The sequence below is a fragment of the Sinocyclocheilus anshuiensis genome, unplaced genomic scaffold, assembly GCF_001515605.1.
Source record: "Sinocyclocheilus anshuiensis isolate Anshui unplaced genomic scaffold, SAMN03320099.WGS_v1.1 scaffold3553, whole genome shotgun sequence".
Taxonomy (NCBI): Eukaryota; Metazoa; Chordata; class Actinopteri; order Cypriniformes; family Cyprinidae; genus Sinocyclocheilus; species Sinocyclocheilus anshuiensis.
Window position 1 is genome coordinate 5,773 of NW_015556005.1, and position 10,992 is coordinate 16,764.

The following is a 10,992-nucleotide window of genomic DNA, read 5'->3' on the forward strand; positions in this document are numbered from 1 at the left end:
CATTGGCTCGTTTAGTTTACACTCGAAGTAGATTGGTCTCTCTAAGCGAGATCCCAATTCGTCGGTCATCCGACGTGGCGTCGAGAGTGACCGACTGAAAGGGAACGTCTCGGTTACGCATTCCTTGAAGGAGGGAACAGAGACGTCACGAACTTCCCGTCGCCGTCAAAATAAAAGTTGAACTGTTAAAATGTTTGAAGACATTGTGCCTATAACTATTTTTCAGTAGAATGTACATCGCCTACTACTACTACTACTACTACCAATAAAAGTAAACAAACATTATTTTTTAAGGAATAATGACACAAAACATTTCTTCAATTTTTTTATTTTGATAGTAAATCCCCTTTGTTTGCCAAAAAAATCTTGTTTGCTTAATTTTCAATAATTAAAAATTAAATGATAAATTAAAATAATGTTTTATGCCTTCATTTGATAACCAGAAAAATGTATATAATCAACACAGAATTTCTGAGGGGAAAAAAATCACAAGGCTACTTTAAGAAAAACAAAATGAATAAATTAAGTTGTTTTATGCATTCAAATAATTAGACATGCTAAAACACAGAATTTGGTAACAATAAAAAAATATAAATCATATAGGGAGAAAAAAATTATCATTAACATTTCATAGGGCCCTAAACATGTAATTTTTGTTAAACTTTTGAAAAATGTATGTGAAAATGTATAAGTTTCATGATTTTAATTAATTAGACATACTTTTTAATTAATAAAATTTAATTTAACTATTAAAACGGAATCCAGAAAAATTCAAACGGAATTTAGGAAGTTATTTAGGCCCTAACTATCCCTCAGCCTAGCCGCGCCCCCCAGTTTGGGAACCACTGCTTTATTCTTTTAAATGGATACATTAGTCATGGTTTTTATATATATTTTTTTATTAAAGTGGAAATCAGTTTACTAAATTATGTAAACTTGACTGACTGCTTCACTTCCACTTTAAAGGGATATTTGTGTTGTTTATTATTTATTTTTATTTATACTATTTATCATTTTTGTGCAAGTACTAGCCTGTCAGCTGAGTTTGTGGCAAAACATTTTGCAGTGATTACATGTTGTTTTTATACTATTTATCATTTTTGTGCAAGTACTAGCCTGTCAGCTGAGTTTGTGGCAAAACATTTTGCAGTGATTACATGTTGTTTATTACTGCATAAAATTGATTAAAATAGATGTTTAATTTCATAAAGTACAAGTTGATTTCAAATGTCTAAATTTTTTGCATTTTGTGTTTTTCAGTTGATTCACGAGTTCACGCTGAAGTATGGTAATGCATATTTGGCGTGCAGTCCGGGGAAGGGCTCCGAGCTCAGGAATCTAAGGTCTAGAGTACCCCCCAAAAAGCAATTGAGCAAAGGACAGCCGCCAGACTGAGAACTCCCCCAAAATAAGCACTTGAGAAATGGCGGGGGCTGATGTTTTGAGAAGTCGCCTGGTTGGCAAGCCGGAAGAGCCTACGTACTCAGGTGAGAGCGACTCTAGTTGGAACGGGTGAGCCCTACCGGCCAATGGGGGAGGAGCAGCGTGATTGTATAACCCTACCAGGAGGGCCCGAGTTGCCTCGACTGGAATAAAGCTCTATTACATGTCCCTCGGTCACGACTTAAATTAAAAGGAGACAGAGCCTTTGCAGTCGCTGCTCCACATTTGTGGAATCAGTTGCCACCTGAAATTAGGAGTGCTTCTTCTGTTTCTATTTTCAAGTCCAGACTTAAGACACATTTTTACTCTCTCAACTTCCCGGGCTATTAACTGAATGTGAAACTGTTGTTGCTGACGACATTACAATTGTATTATTATTATTATTGTTGTTATTTAAAATTTTACTCTAAAAAGTAAAATTTACTGAACAGTTTTGTTCAGCACTTTGGTCAGTGTAAATGCTGAATTTTAATTTGCTTTATAAATAAAACTTATATTAAAATAAAACTCTGACATGGGAAAGCAACCAAAGACAAAAAATGCTACCATTGTATGTCATTCATGCTGCATCGAGAATTAAAATAGTAATTCAGATCATCGTTCTGTGAGAAAACTGGACAATGCGATATGTTTTTTTGACTTTTCTATGTGTAAAAACACCAAGAAGGTTGCGGAGATGACGAGAAGATGCCGGATAGTAAATCTGTTAGTTATGTCACTGATTAAACCCACTGCCTATCACTCAATAAAAGAATCACATTGCTGTTTGTTTTTGAAAGTTTTGATTTTGTTTGGTTTAATAATTAACATCACCTTTGCGAGTATGACTCTCACTCAGCTTGTGAATTAGCAGAACTTGAACAGGGACATTCTAAAACGCTTAATGTGGCTTAATGTACCAAGACAGTGGATAAAGACCAAATTGTAAAGCATACTATGTGCAGATCCGCATATGAGCGCAAAATGTGAACGCAACATGTTTATTTGCACGTTGCGTTTTCCTCTCATATAAAGAAAACATAGTGCGAAAGCAATAAAGACCACATTCTGTGCACACCTTACTATAAAGCATACTATGTTCAGAAAAACAGATGAGCCCAGAATACAAACTTTAAAGGAGACATATTATGCCCCTTTTTACAATATATAATATAAGACTCGGGTGTCCCCAGAATGTGTTTGTGAAGTTTCAGCTCAAAATTCTCCACAGATAATTTATTATATCATTTGAAAATGGCTATTTTGAGTGGAAGCAGAAACATGCTGTTTTTCAGGCCTGTCTTTTTAAATGCAAATGAGCTGCTGCTCCCCCGCCCCCTTTTCCAGAATAGAGCTGTGCCTTTACAGCTCAGACCTGCTAAAAACATCTGTTTTGGTTCTGATTATCATGTTTATCGCGCTGAAATCATGCGTTTTAAACCATATGAGTTTCAACTTCTTATATATGTTTTCTGAGCGCACATATCTGAAGCACATGGACAGAAAGCGGCCACCACACAGCATGTGAGACTGCGGTAACGTTGGTTTTATATTCGCACATTCGGACTTCTTCCAAAGGCCTTTGTACTGTTGGTTAAAAATACGGTGCCCAATATAACTGAAGCTCTTCATTTACCTTCTTTGATAATAAATGGGCAAGATTTTATTATGAGTAGCCTGCCAAATAAATTAATAAGGACTTTATTGACCCAAGATCAATCAAGCAAATCAAGCTAGTCGAAAGAACGTGAATTATCTTTTTCCCAAGAGCTCTATTTTTAAATTAAGAACCATGTATCTCTCCTTTCCCATACCCCCCAAAGCCAATTAAATTTTTTTTAATGATATCTACCCATCTTTCGAGTTTTTAGATATAGATTTAATATTGATCACAATAATTGTACATTTTGTGATGCTGATATTGAAACGACTGTACATTTATTCTTTGACTGTTCATTCAGTAGAGCCTTTTGGTCTGATACATTTGAGTGGCTTAAAGTTACAATGAAACTGTCTTAATTTTCTAAAAAATTAGATAATTTTGGTCTAATAATGGAAGATGTACATACTCAATTTGTACTGAATAATATTTTCATTTTGGGTAAATTTTAGATTCATAAATGTAAGTGCCTTAAAACAAAGCCCATTTACCTTCTTTGATAATAAATGGGCAAGATTTTATTATGAGTAGCCTGCCAAATAAATTAATAAGGACTTTATTGACCCAAGATCAATCAAGCAAATCAAGCTAGTCGAAAGAACGTGAATTATCTTTTTCCCAAGAGCTCTATTTTTAAATTAAGAACCATGTATCTCTCCTTTCCCATACCCCCCAAAGCCAATTAAATTTTTTTTAATGATATCTACCCATCTTTCGAGTTTTTAGATATAGATTTAATATTGATCACAATAATTGTACATTTTGTGATGCTGATATTGAAACGACTGTACATTTATTCTTTGACTGTTCATTCAGTAGAGCCTTTTGGTCTGATACATTCAAGTGGCTTAAAGTTACAATGAAACTGTCTTAATTTTCTAAAAAATTAGATAATTTTGGTCTAATAATGGAAGATGTACATACTCAATTTGTACTGAATAATATTTTCATTTTGGGTAAATTTTAGATTCATAAATGTAAGTGCCTTAAAACAAAGCCTTTGTTTTTGGTTTTTCAAAGGGAATTTATGTACTGTAAATCTGTAAGACTGTTAAAATGTAAATCTGGAAGAAGACTGTTTGGTTTATTGCAGAAATTAAAACTATTAGAAGACCCTATTGTGTAATTATTTTTCTTTCTTTTCTCTCTTCATGTTTTTTTATTTTCGTTTGGATTGGTGCACTGTTCTTGAGGATCTTCTTACGATCTTGTATTGCCTTATTGTATATGTGTTTTTTGCAATAAAAAAAAATAAAAAAAAACATTCGGACTTCCGCGTTCAATAACCTTCCAATTACATGCGCAATAAAGTTGATTTTTGCAAATGATATTCAGCGACATTATTGTCAACCTACTACATTTTTCACAATCGATAAAAACGGCCAAGTATTGTTTTAATGGCATACTTGCAAACGTCCACTGAATGTCCAATGTAGTGTGGAAAACAAGATAGTGACCGTCTAAAACGTTTTTTTTTTTCCATTGTGTGCAAACAGACAACTACATTTTAACCAACTACAGATGTACCAGCAAATATCACTCACATTATATCTTCTAATGATATAGATTTTCTTGTAGCAACAATAAAAATGGCATTATAATCATTGTTTGAAAAGATGTTTAGGAAAAAAAAAAAAAAAATGAACATGTAGCCTACATGAACTGTAATTTGGTAACAATCCAGATAAGTGGAAAATCACATGTAATCTCCTGAACTTCATTTTACAACTGTTTTTATTTATTTATTTGCCTCAAAATGAACAGGAACTGTGTTGGTGTTAACAATGACATATGATTTATTTCAATAGGTTTTGAAAGCATGGGCCGACTGCGCCAAAGCAAGTTGGAACATCTCATCTGGACCCTTCAGAACATACTACAACCCATGTCTTGCTGTTTTATTCACCTCTGTTTTTCTGGTTTTAAGTGTGATAATGACTTAACAGTGTAACAGTGTTGTCCAGGTGTTGAATGAAAAAAATGGCTAAACTTTTATGTTTTCCTGTTCTATGACTTAGTTTAATAGTTAAGTTTAATATTAAACTTTCACAATATTACAATTCAAGTGCATCTAATGATGGCCCAGCATCCAGTTTTTCTACCATTACTGTATTCTATGGGGTTCTTTAATGGCACATCATCCAGTTCAAAAACTTTCCAAAGGAGGGTCACACCGCTCCGAAAGAAGTTGCAAAATACTATCGGCACTGCAGTTCTGCAGCTACGCATTCTGGTTGAGTAACATTTGTATGTACTTTTTAAAGTCAGTTTGTTTAACTATACATAATCAACTTAAAAAATCCCAATTATAGCCTGTAAACAGGACAAAGGCTTCTAATAGACATTAGTTTTTCAAAATAACTTCTAAACTGTGATGTTTAGCCAATATGACATCTTTTTAATGAAGTCTCCTGCACTGTTCGGTAGGTTTTGAAAAAATGAAAAAAGGGTTTGAGTGACTGTGTTTTAACCTTTATTACAGATACATCACCGATTCTTTTTTTCAAACACGATGCATCATAAGTGCTGTGGCACTGCATGGATTTACACAAGGATTTACATAAAAACCAAACAAAACACACTCAAGTAACACTTTGAGACAGTGAACATGATCTCTTTACACAAACTTAAACACACAAACAATAAAACCATGGTTGGTCTTCCTGTGGAACTGCAAGATTTAGGCACTTGACATGAAACCATCTCTTGCACTTTTCACACTGAACCTAAGAAAGCAGGACACACAGTTAGATTTTTATTATTATTTTTTTTTTACAGTTTCCCTTGGTTTTACAATTTATAAATAGAAGCCATTCAAGTGAAATGTTTTCAATGTTGGGTAATCAAGTGATTACCCAAATACAGGGCTCTTCCTTTTGGGGAGATTCATTATTTCCGCACATCGCACAATACTCCTCCCTTGACACTGCAATTATTTGAATGTAAATGTGAAAGACTTTATTAAAGTAAACTCCTAAGAATACAAAATATACTTTCAAGGTTGTTGCAATACCTAGGATCGTTTGCAATACCTGATGCCTGCAGAATTTCTTCCGCCATTTTTCTTCTGCAGTGGCACTCTTTGGTGGGAGTTATGTTGATGCTGTAAGAGGGATTTGTGGAAATTGCTCCACCACCAGATTGGCCATCTGGAGTGACAGCAGTAAAATGTTTAGACAAAGTTTACTAATGGAAAATGTAAGTGCAATGTTTTTAATGTATGCATGTGCCAGACACTTTTATCCAAAGCAACTTACAGTCCATTTAAGAGACTGAAATCAAAGCCATGAGCTTGGCATTGCCAGCACTAAGCTCTATCGGGTGAGCAACAGAAAAACAATGTAAACCAATATTCTATTACCTGCATTACATAAACACCACAGCTTGTGCCATCTGCTTGAAATGTGTGATTGATTTGGCCAGGTTGCCATTGACTTCCAACCCTGCAGTCATCTGCTGGTTTCTTCGCATTTTAAAATATTCCCTAGTTTTTGGAAATAAAAGTAATACAATTTAAGAAATACATTGAAGTGTAGATTTTGTCTAATATACCTTCATCACCAAGTTCTGACACAGCATAATAGCAACAGGCCATTTAAGTAACAATCTAATGTACCCAAATCTATAACACGCCTGTCTGGCTTCCTCCATTTCATCAGTGCCACATTGAGGGTCAATCACAAAGATGGTGTTTGACATGGCATGCAGATACTAGAAAGAAAAACAGAAATTTCTCATGAATCAATGACGTACCAAAAATAAGCTCAAACATACACAACATAACCAATACCTGGATTTTTCATGGTATAGTACAGAGCATATTTACACATTACTGTAAATGAAGATCAGAGTGTTTTCACTTACCACAAACTTCCAGTGCACTTGGTTACAGTTTACAAAAGTTTGCAAAGTTCACCTGTCTGACAATAATTACAAAGTAAATAAATTAAACAAAAAACTGCAGACCATCAGAAATGCAAGCAATTGTGTTAATGCAGATGTAAAAATAGAGTTGTAATAATTTCACTCACTTTTCTCAACCCTTGGCGAGCCATCTGTTCCCTTTTGCCATGCAAAATGACATCTGTGGTATAATGACTCAGTTGAAAGATCTTACCTGTTGCAGCACAGGAATTAAGAACGGTGCAGAAGTAACTCTCAATTGCCTGAGTAAGAGGATGAAAAGCAGTTTGTACTTCAATATCTAGCTTTAATACATGAAATACACATTTTTTTTATATGAAACTAAATGCCACATTTTGCATCGTGTTGCATTCATTTTTTATTTTCCTGCTAGCTTACCTCCCCAACTAACCAGTCATGTGGCCTTAATGTTTGAAAATCCCTGTGATGCAGCAGGTACTCCAGTTTCTTGTCAGGGGATCTTATAATCGCCACAATAACATCTGTGGATTCATTTTGCCATAGCATGTCAACCTGTTATAATATAAACTTCATTATACAGTACTCAGTGAAATAGGGTTGCTTTTGCTTGTCTCATTGTATGCATTACAATATATATATTTATAATAGTTATTTTTTATTACCCATCCCTGTACAGGAACTACCTCTGAAGAAAGATCACAGGTGTCAAACATTGACTCACTTTCTTGGCTTGGCAGGAAGTCTGAACTCGCCACATAGCTCCTTGTCATTTTCTTTTTCTGGGGGGCTGGCACACTATGTGGAGCAGAGTAGAATTTTGACTTTGTGGCTGGGAATCTTCTTTCCTTTCTCTTTGCCCATGTCTCACAAGACTGGGAAATGTCCTCTGCTGGAAGAGGTCTCAACAGCAGTTCTTTGGAAAGGCTATGTTGCAAAATGTGTTCTGTATACCTTGCCTGCAGGGAGAGAAGCATTTTCCTTACAAATATTCCCGGTCTAACACATTTTTCCTTAATGATGGATGGATGATGGATAATGGATGGCTTTATGATCCCAAATCACTTCTCTAAGTGGCAATTTGTGTCACGTGTTTTCTCTGGTTTGCTCTTTGTCTCCAAGTTTTTCTCATCTGAGGCATACCTCTTTAAACTTCCTAAGAGTAAATCACTCCACAGGGGAAAGATGGCAAGATAATTATGAAAGAGGAAGTCAATAATGCCTGGGCAGAAGTATAGGTTGTCCTCATTTGACCCGGACTCTTTTGCTGCCTGCTCTGTGACCTCTTCCAACAGTTGATGGAAAAATGGAGTGAGTAACCTGCCCACAATTGACTTAAGGTCCCTAGTTTCTTCACCACAGTAATCTGTTTCAGAGTCTTCTAGCACTGTGTGCTCCAACTCTTGGGTTTTTAAAATGAGGCACTCCATGAAATGCAGGCTTTCTTTGACAGTTTTTGTGCATTTAGAAGTTGACAAGACCGTGCATAATGCTCTGAAGATGTTTGCAGACTCGCTGAGGGAACTTGCATTTTGTAGTCTTGCAAATCCAAATGTAACAAAGTCTCTCAGGCCATTATCACTGACTTCCCTAGCAATTGCCTGTCTAACTGCTTTTAGAACATGATAGGCAGCACAGTGTAAGGTCTTATTTCCTCCCACCTTTTTCCCCTCTGCAAATTGCATACGCTCTGTCCAGATAGGTGGTGATGTTCTCTTTGTGAATGCAAGAAGGACACTTTGCATTAGAGCCCAACTGTAGTCTGTTTCGACCTGATGGATGTGTACCTTGACAACTGTAGCGTAAACTGCATTAACCCAAATGCAATTGGAGGCACAGAATGCTCATTAGACAGCACATACTGGGAGAGGGGGTGCTTCCCGACCTCTTCCAGGAACAGTAAGTGAGTAATAAAGTATTCTTTTTGACTGATTTGGAAGTTTTGTCACAAGCCCACCAGTGGCATCAAGGTACAGAGTAACTGGACACCTGCTTCTTAAATGCTCTACAAGAATGCTGATGCCAGTTTCTGTGTACATATGCACACCAAACGGTTCAATACTGAGGTGCTGAATGTACCCTGGTATTTTGAAGAATTTTGTGTCTGTCTCCTTAAATATTCTCTGTGTGAGGTGCATCTCCATCAGAACTTCATCATGGCGACATTGCGTTCTCCTTACGTCTGAACCAATAACTTTTAGAACATTTTTGTTCAGGCAGTTGGTCATGTTTCCAGCCATAAGTTCCCCTTTTGAGGTTGACCGAAGTTTACGGTAAAAATAATGACTAGGTCCATGAATTAGAGATTTTGCAATCTTGCCTCTTTTTAGATGAGTTGCTGGCCGACATTTTTTTTCTGTGATTTTATGTTGTACTTCTCCTCTTTGGTGAACCATGATTTTCACCTGTTTGTCTATTGTAGCTGTTTTTTTCTTCAACCTGAAGCTGTATTTAGCATTGCACGAGGTGAATGTGCAGACGGCTGAAATGTGTAGATATGGAGCATTTTTCCTGCTGTGGGGAGCTTTACATGTTGATACTTGAAAGAAAGTGTGCAGCATGTTTTTTTTTCTTTAAAGCTTTTATATAAATAATGAGTCCAAGGCTGTCTTAATTTTGATAAAACATTTTTTGGTCTGATTTTGTTCCACTGTTTTCTATTCAAAATGATAGAAAACTTTTTGCATACCCTTGGGCATTGTCGCCACTTATTTGGTACAGCCGCTTTTACTTTTGTTTCCATGGCCTCAGTTAGAGGTCTGCGCGGGAATGTTTCTTTAGTCCCTCTCCCGCAAGGTTCTATTCCGCACCCACCCGCTCCCGCTATATATTCACTCTTTGTTCACCCGCGCTGTCCGCTTAGAATAATTTTCTTCCCGACCCGACCGTTCCCGCTAAATTTAGATCTCGTTTCCAGAATCTCACATTTATTGCTATTGGTCTTCCTTATGTCTGTTTGAGGGTTTTACAAATATTTAACCAATGAAAAGCATTCAAAAGAGCTTGTCACTAAACTTTTTAACGCTATGTATCCTCAAACTGTAAGCAAAACCTCTTAACTTCACCCTGCTTCCATTCAGAACAAAGCGCCACGCAGCGCGCGCAGCCTGGAGACAGATCTCGGCTTGTTCGCAATGCAAGTATAATGCATCATAATAAATGATGTTTGAATAAGTACAGCGTTTTTTTCACTAAAACACTATGTCTATAAAGGCTAATGTTTTTTGTGTGTTTGAAGAGCGGAGAATAGCTTTTGCCGTCTAACCAATAACCAATAGGCTACTGTAGGCTACGTTTTAAATATCCTGTGCATATAGCGCTTCATCGTCTATCATGAGATTTTGGCCAGGTGTATTAAACGACTTGAAAAACTAAGCGCCCATATAGCTACAATAAATGTTATAACCTGTAAATCGATGAAAGCATATGCGATGCACTTGCTGCCTCAGATGCGGCCGTTGTAATGACAGACAAAACACAGATCTCCGTCATTCGCTGGTCAAAAACCTTGTTAAGCCACATACCAACTCTGACGACGCAGTGTTTAATTATTATTTTTTTTAAAACGCCTTTTCCTTTTCTATTTGTTTTATATTTCAGTGCGTAGTAATGTGCATACCTCTCTCTTCCCCATTACACAGCTATTAAAATAGTTCAGTTTTGGTTTTTAATGGCAAAGTGGTCATATATCTTTTTGTTTCTTTATAAAGTTGATTTAGAAATATGTTTGGAACATTTTATGTTTGTTAAATTCAAGTTTTTGTTTTTGAAAGGAACGACCAAGACGTTTGCGTGGAGAGTGGAAGCTAAAGCGCGCTCTGCAGGACATGGAGATGCCAGCGCCAAAGAAGCTGGCTGTTCACAGAGTGCTGTATCCAAGCATGTTAACAGAAAGTTGAGTGGAAGGGGGGGGGCAATAGGGATTTCGCCAGGTCGTCAAATTGGCTAGAAACGGCCCTGTGTGTGTTCACGGTGTGTGTGTGTTCACTTTGGATGGGATAAATGCAGAGCACTAATTCCAAGTATGG

The 10,992-nt window shown here is 36.5% G+C and overlaps 1 pseudogene; it reads right to left on the minus strand.

Annotated features, from left to right (window-relative positions):
• Positions 1–7,199: 7,199 nt before the first annotated feature.
• On the minus strand, positions 7,200–9,663 carry LOC107676133 (uncharacterized; annotated as a pseudogene).
• Positions 9,664–10,992: the final 1,329 nt, after the last annotated feature.